Here is an 8,489-nt window from a genome sequence, read left to right as displayed (position 1 = left end):
AGTGTTAAATTTCATATTTGTGTGTTATATATCTAGTTATGACGAGGATTGATTTCAACGATTTGTCAACTGTAGCTTATGTTGTAATTACGCAAGTTATGCAATCCAAACAACTGCAATACAACTGTATTATATGAAATAGTATCGGACTGTTAGAGTTGGACACCTAAGGGTTTATCAGATAACATCAAATATCGTCGTCGTGGTTTCTTTTCAGCGGCGTCAACTGTTGGATGTGAACCAATAGATTTATTTCTTAATGACTTGAGGTGGGAAACGTGATAATACTCAATGTGTGTAAAATGTAAATGAATTGTATAAAAATGTCGTAGTATATTTGTTCTTATTTCCGAATATATAATAAGGTACTGTATCTATAATAAAACGATAAAGTTCAGAAAAAGTTATCCTATATCATACCTTTAAACGGAGTTAGATATAATATGATAAACAATAGATTGTATATATTAGGTATATACATACAATTACATGCCTATCCTATACCGATCGTATATCAATTAGCACATTAATTTTATTGTATTTATTATATTAAACCAATAAAAAAGTCATTCAAAATATATTCTTATCTTTATTTCATTAACATTTGAAACCTCCATCACATCCGTGCTCTTCCATTCACTTGAATTTATTAAAATTAGATATGATTTTAAGGTTGGTTTTATTTGATTTAGATAAAATAAAATGTCAGTTTGGCATACACTTCTTATAGATATTTACATAAACCCACCCACTTCCTGACCTCTTCAGCAAATATCTATCTCTTATTATGTAATGTGATCATGTTGTATATATGTAATAATGAAGCTTTAGTTACGGAAAATATATCAGCCTTTTATCAAAATACGAATATCAAAATATATAAAAAAACTCATTATAAAACCAAAGTAGAAAAAATACTGTTGATAAACATCGGTCCCACGAATCGCGTAAGTTAGAATATACATTTTGACCACACTTCATAAAATGAAGGACATCAAGATTTTTGGATTTCATTTTTTTGGCTAGAGCAAGACAACCGAACTGATGGTTCACTAGATGATAAGCGATCACGACTGTCCATGAACATTTCCAGAGAATCTATGAATTTATATATATTTAGGACATTTTCAGAGAACCTATGAATTTTTAAGAGCAAATGGATACGGAAAGGTTTGACGACGGGAATTAAGTCCATTACTTAATTCCCGTCGTCTGGGAAGGGTGAGGAGAAGGATATAGATCTCTAGCTCCCCCGAAACCCTTCCAACGAACGAAACAGTTGATACAGCCTTACTGCGTGCCAGTTGGGCGTATTCGTGCCGACGCACGCTCGACTCCCACATTTAAAATTACTAAAATGTACATTTAATACTTGAACATGCGATTTTTGATGGATGAAAAATTATGATTACGACTATTGGACTTATTGTTAACTCTAGAAAACTACAGACATTAAATAAAGGGACGCGATGATAAAATAATTATTTTAAACGAAAAGAAAACCATTTATACACATTTTACTTAACGTTTAATTTATTATCTTTATCCCAAAGCCTGACACCTGCATTGGCGACAATTGTCTGAGAACAGCTGCAACCTACATTATAGCTGCGAAGAGCATTGAGGGGTTGATTGAAGCCATAAATACCACAGCAGCCCGTAAACGGACTAACCGCCGTATGCAACTACTTTAACCATACGTGAACGCCTCGCTATCATTAACGCCTAGCGAATATTACTATATAACTTCAACAAGTAGAGTTATAATGAAAAAAACACACATCACAATATTTTTACTCTTGTAAACTTTTAGAAGAGTTTTTGATTAATTAATATGTACAAAATCGTTTTCTTTTAGATTAGCTCCAAGGCAAAAGTTCAAAAAGTAAATAAAATTTCATTCACTTTAAATCAAAATGTAATCTGAACTCTATACGTATATGAAGCCGAAGCTTATTCTTGGTTTGTTTGAACGTGCTAATTTCAGAAATTGCTGGACCAATTTCAAAAATTATTTCAAAATTATATACGTGATTCCTGAGTGCAATGGGCTATATATGTTATGTACACGGGCGAAGACGGGGCCGACCGCCTGTTTAATAAGTTTGTACTTTTATTTTGGTTAGTACCGAATAAAACTATGGAAAAATAGAAAGAGTTCAGCTTGAGATCGGCGCCTTCGGACTCCTTTATCATACAATAATTCCCACAGAGTCGGCAGTTATCAAGTAAAAATATTTACGCTATTCAACAAACATTGCTATCTTTATGTACCATAACAATAAAAATTAAGATATGAACCAATTTGTATACATATTAAGCTCATAAATTAAAATATTCTGTTAATCAGTGCTAATAAAACAAACAAAAAAATAACAATTACGTTTAACGACACTTGACACTACATGCTGATATTATAAGTGGTGTTGTAAAGATATTCAATTAATTTAATCACTTTTGGAAAAGTTTGAAAATATAAATACATGTAACATTTAATATACTTTTCGCCTCTACAACAAATTTTTATTATTCTAATGAAAGACATAGAAAATAGATGTGGTCATCAATGTTAGCCGATTTCAGTATTTATGCTATGATAAAATTTGGATAACCGGCAAATTATCAACACTAAATACATGACTTTCTCTCTTTATATTAATTCAAAGTGCTCAAATCTGTGAATATTTACGAGCAGTTTACTAATCATCGTGCGACATTATTTTATGTATCGACATACAAACGCAAAACTGGTCTTACAAACTTCAACTAATTACTTTCACAATATCATAAAGTCGCAAGAAAACGTGACAAAAATGATTAACCGCGATAAACTTTTAAAGAATTAGCAAGACCTTTAATTAAAACTGGGAATACATAAACTAACCTTCATGACCTTTAATTAAAACTAGAAATATAAAAACATAACATAGGAATACTGAAGCCAACCTTTAAACCTTTATGTTACAGTGTCATGTTTAAGAGTCATTAGTACATAGTTTTGCTAACACTGTATGAAATAAATGGTGATTTTAATCTCTTTTAAATATCGGCACAAGTCTGCAGAAATAATTTTATATTTTTTTATAATATTTTTCACTGTAGATATGATTACAGATTTGATGAGACAATCAATATTCCCTGAGGGGAGAAAAACAAAATATGCGACGAATTGCAAATATAATATTAAAAAATTACCGGCATGGTACATAATACGCTTCGTAGATCAGGCAACATTTTAAATTAATTAATGGCACAAATATATTATCATCAATATAAAATGCATTAGTGTCTATTAAAAAAGATAAAATACGTTTCTACTTATCTTTAATCTAGACTGTGACTCTCAGATAAAGATCGAAATTTATTTTCCTTGGACTAGGAACCACTTAAAAATAAGGAAAATAAAAATGGTTATTATATTTTCGTATGAATCAATTGAGAACAAAAAAATAAACTCGTATTTTGAATAAATATGCCATTAAAATCAAGACTCTTTGATAAAAAAAATCATTTTCTATGAACTATGTGTGACGGTAACTCTTTCAGTGTATAAATTAATTTTGAGAAACATCTGAAATTAATAAAAATAGATTAGACCAGTAAAATAATCTATGATTATTTAAAAAAAAAAAAACTAAATCGCCTTGAAACTGTCAGAACTATATACCAAATTAAAATAGGACCATATGGAAGTCACCAACTTTAAGATTAGTTAAAAGATAACCGATTCTAAGGTCATACTATCATAATACTATTACGGAATTCTAACAATTCACTACTATGTAGCGTGGAACGGTGGAGTGAGTAATAATAATATTTACGTAAACATGACAGAGATATAACTGTTTTATATACTAGAAAACATTGATTGCTGATAGTAATAAAATACATTGTAAGAAATTGATCCTCTTAACCCTTCCCTTGGCCATTTTATATGAGTAAATATAATAATAATGTCAAATCGAGGCTACTTGTGAATTATAAGTGGAATATAGGTATAATCATTTATAATTTTCAATAATTGATGCTGATTTCATTTTCATTAAAGACTACAGAACTCCTATCAAGATTTCTGGGGGTAAATATCATACATACGTTTATTTTAAAAAAGAGTCATATGTTTTAAAATATTCAAGAGTTTCCCAGTGTGAGACGCTCGAATTAGAGTTTAAAACCGATAAATGCCCAATTATAGTAGGTAGATGTGCCCTAGTAATGTCACATATATTCTATAGCCTTTCTATAGATTTTCCCGCCTTCTTTTCAAATTCATTCAGTTATTTAATAATTACATGCATAGTTATTGTTTAAACAAAGCTTGTTATAAAGAAGAATGCATGTATTATATGTATTTATTTACATTGTATATAAGTGCCTAGTCATCAATCAGCCAGTAATTTGTTCATTAAAAGGGCGCTTTTTTATTTGATAGGCAACTTGTTATGGGCGTTAGCGTATTAATTATAAAGACTCCTTTCTCTAGAAGCAGGATAGGCGGATAAAAACGGGGGAAAAGTAATTTATAAAATAAATTATTATATATGTAGTCACATTCCGTGTAATTGCAATACTAGAAATCGCTATCTACATAAGATTTTACTTTCTATGGCAATTTGGAATTATATTAACGGAAATCATTAGGAGGCAAACACGGAAAAATTGCGAAGGAACTAGTTGGATCGTTTTGGTTTATCTTTATGTTCGTCATTACTCATTATAAAAGTGTCATTTTGCTTTAAATATAGAAGAGTTAAAAAATGGCGAATCTTTTATTTAACATTTTGTATGTGTTCCTCATTTGTGTTTGTCCACTGGCTGAAATTCTGTCTAAGGTCGGCTTTAACGACACTGCTTTATCTTTATGTTCATTTACCAATATGTATTTATAACTGTACAATTAAGCATTATTATCAAAATCAAGAAAGTGACTGTATCTATCTACTACGTAATCGCTCATAAGAGCAATAACCTTACGCGTGAGACAAAAGTGTAGCTTCAATCATCTGCTTCAATGAACACTAACGCTTTATATCATATTCCTACATGTTACACAATGTGCATTCGAATGAGTATTTGTGTTATATTTTTTTACATTTTTCTGGAAACAGACTTTACATTTCGTCGTGATGTTACATGAAAATACTATTAGGAATTCAGTTTCATTTCAAATTCAGTTTAATTTTTTCTCAGTATCTTGAGTGCCTTTTTAACATTCGTAGGGAATTATTTATTTTTTTTAAATAATCGGGGTGACAAACGATCCAAGATTTTCTGATCGTCGAGAGCAACAGAACTTCTAACTAAAACGTATTTATTTAAGTTTTAAAGTTACAAGATTTTTTGAATTGATTAGATCATAAATACAGGTCGTATCAAACTTGTTGCTGTTAATGGCTATCTAAGTTATGTATAATTTGTCTTCAATCAAATTTGCTAGTCATTCCCAATTACCTTTTCTGTCTTTCGTGATAAAAATGTACAAGGCTAGTTAAAATCAAATTAAAATTTTTCAAGCCTAAACCGGTTAAAAACCCGTATAATTTCAATCAGCCAAGAACTAACATCTAGCCTTATATTGCTTAACATGTTTTACTTTTAATAATATATCATAGAAATTAGATCACAGTGAAACCTGTAAATTATTTCTGAATGCCTTATAGCTGGAACAGGTTAAAATTGTATGGATGTGTTTATAGCATTAAAATGTTCAACGGGCTTTTTATTTTTTACTCAAACGTAGTAAGTACCTGTTGAAAAATTAATTGAATGAAATTGTGTTAATTTTAACATGGAAAAGGTGAATACACCTTTAAAAAAAGTAACCACCTGAAACTGCTTCATTATAAATTTCATACGTCTTTTGCAATTTATAAGATATCGCAGTCAACGGCAATTAAACAAATACGAAGTTGTGTAATATCTCTTGTTAATTTAAATAAATATTGAATTTTTATGATGCATCTCAGGTGTAAAAAATAAACATATATAATGAGATATGTAATAAGATATATAATAAGATAGCCTTAAATTAAACTGCTTCAAAAATGGCCGCAAGGATCTGTAATTAATTTTTGCACAATCGTTATGCTAATGATGTAAAGAATAGAAAAAAATCTTGTCTACTCTTTTTTATTTTAATTCAATTTGAGGCTTTTTATTTATTATATAAAACTTGTCACTACAAAAATTCATAAGACTTATACTTGCAGCAATGTATTTTACAGATATTCTATAGCTAAGCCATATCATACTCCCTCAATATTTACTTAAAATTTGTTTCAACAAAAATCAGATATCCGCAGAATCGAGCAGTACTAGGTATGTAATTAATGTTTAAAATGTCAAATTGACAAAAGTGTACAATGTCAAATTTAAATTATAGGCCCGTAATATTAAGGAGAAAAAAATGGAAATGGGATCAATTGAAATACTATACATATATATTATGTAGATTGTAGAATTAATTATAGATATGGTAGGATTTAGTATAATTGAACAGTTGTTTGAATTTCCTCAATGTGAGCTTAAAACATTTATTTGATATTTTATGTAGCACCTTTCGCGGTGATGTGAAATTGTAACGAACTGTTTGGACTTTCGATACTTTCCAATGATGTAAGTGTACTAAGGTGTATTGGGGTAATTACGTATGACGGATATATTCAATAATTTAAGATTGCTATGTTAGTTATTGGTTTATAGTGAATGAATTTATAATTATACCTGTATATAACAATACCTATACGATTTCTCACAATGAAACGATTCTTAGAGTTGATATTCAGCAATTTCTGAAATTACCCCACATCTGAAATTTCCCCAATGCACTATATGCCCAATTATTTAAATCTCAAATGTATTTGCTGGCGACTAGCGAGAGAGACGTGTGTGAAAAGCCTCATAAGGACTGTAGTCGTCCTTGCTGTAGCAACGAAACAGATAAAAAAAATATTGGCTATGACGCACTTTACATATTTTTGACACCTTTCTAGATATAATAACCTGTTTATGAATGAAATGTGACATGTGTATTTATAGTGTTATATATAAAAGTATATATGTACATAAATAAATGGATTTGTTATTATTTTAGAACTGGATTAAAAAAAATGACGACAGATACGTCCTTAATAAGGTTTTTTCATGTTGTTCAGTAATTCAAATTGCTTTTCAAACTGACGTAACCTGAAGCTAGCTGCTGTCAATTTTTGTTTTTATTTTCGTTATTTAGATCATAACCGAGGATGCAAATTATTTAAAGCGAAATAGTTGATGTCAATTATTGCTGCTGTTTCATTTTATTCCAACTTATGTGATAAAAACTCGCTATGTACTTTATTATCAAAACGTGGTAATTAAAACCACACCCCCAAAGGAAACCGGCGTGAAATAATAGCATGCTATTGTGCTTGGTACTCCCTGGTGAGTGGGAGAGCCGAAGGCCCATATCCTTTTTCTTACCCTTCCTAGTCCTTTCCTTTAATTCTCTCGTCAATCATTTCTTAATCCCTTCCCAATTTAAAGTCAGCAATCCATTTGTAGAGGTGTAAGGTCTGCATTTGACCTTACGCCTCTTCAAATGTTCATGGGCGGTGGTAGCGCTTACCATCAGACGACCCATCAGCTTCATTGCCGGCTATGATATAAAAAAGTCCCTAAGTATAATGTATTTTGATATACAGTTATAATTTAGGCTATAAAAATCGCCTTTATTCTGTTTTCAGAGCTTTTTTAATATTTATTAAAGCCCATTTAGAATATATAATTTATGAATAATAATTTACTTAAATCCCCGTGTAAATAAACCCGTAAATATGTGTTTGTTTGTGTAGCCGAAATAACTGATCCATTTACAATGTAATATGGGATAATTGTAGCCAGCAATGCTTTAACAACTTAATACAAAGGGCAAACTATTTAAGCGACATCTTTGCGATGAACGTTTTTTCTGATCAATATAAAGTGTCTTTATTATACATGACTGAATTTGTAAGCAAAAACTCATTTTACCTTATTCTGCAAACAAATTTTTTACTTTATATCTTGTGAGCATAATAATGTATAGAAATGCAGTTTTATAAACATGTATGTTTGTGAGGGTAAATTGATGTATCTATATACGTTGTTATTCGTTGCTCTTTCAAGCAAAACCACTGAACGGATTTTGATGATACTTGGCAGTGTATAGCTTATGTATCAGAAAAATACATAACTTATTTTTGCCTACGGGTTCTTATGCGGGTGAAATAGCGCGGTACAAATAGCCTCTTCAAATAGTAGACAGCACATAGTAAAAATACGAAAGCTCAAAAAATTGTGATATAATATGCCTTTTCTTCATATACAATGGAAGTGTTAAGATGTTTCACACACACACATAAGACTACCGCAGAAGAAAACATATTGGAATAAATACATCATTCTAATGTTAAACAATATTGCTTTATTATAATTGTTGTATATATATGTAATATTGTTATGTTATATTT

Source organism: Zerene cesonia, chromosome 9, assembly GCF_012273895.1.
Source record: "Zerene cesonia ecotype Mississippi chromosome 9, Zerene_cesonia_1.1, whole genome shotgun sequence".
Taxonomy (NCBI): Eukaryota; Metazoa; Arthropoda; class Insecta; order Lepidoptera; family Pieridae; genus Zerene; species Zerene cesonia.
The sequence above is the reverse complement of the archived record's forward strand: the minus strand, read 5'-3'. Positions refer to the sequence as shown.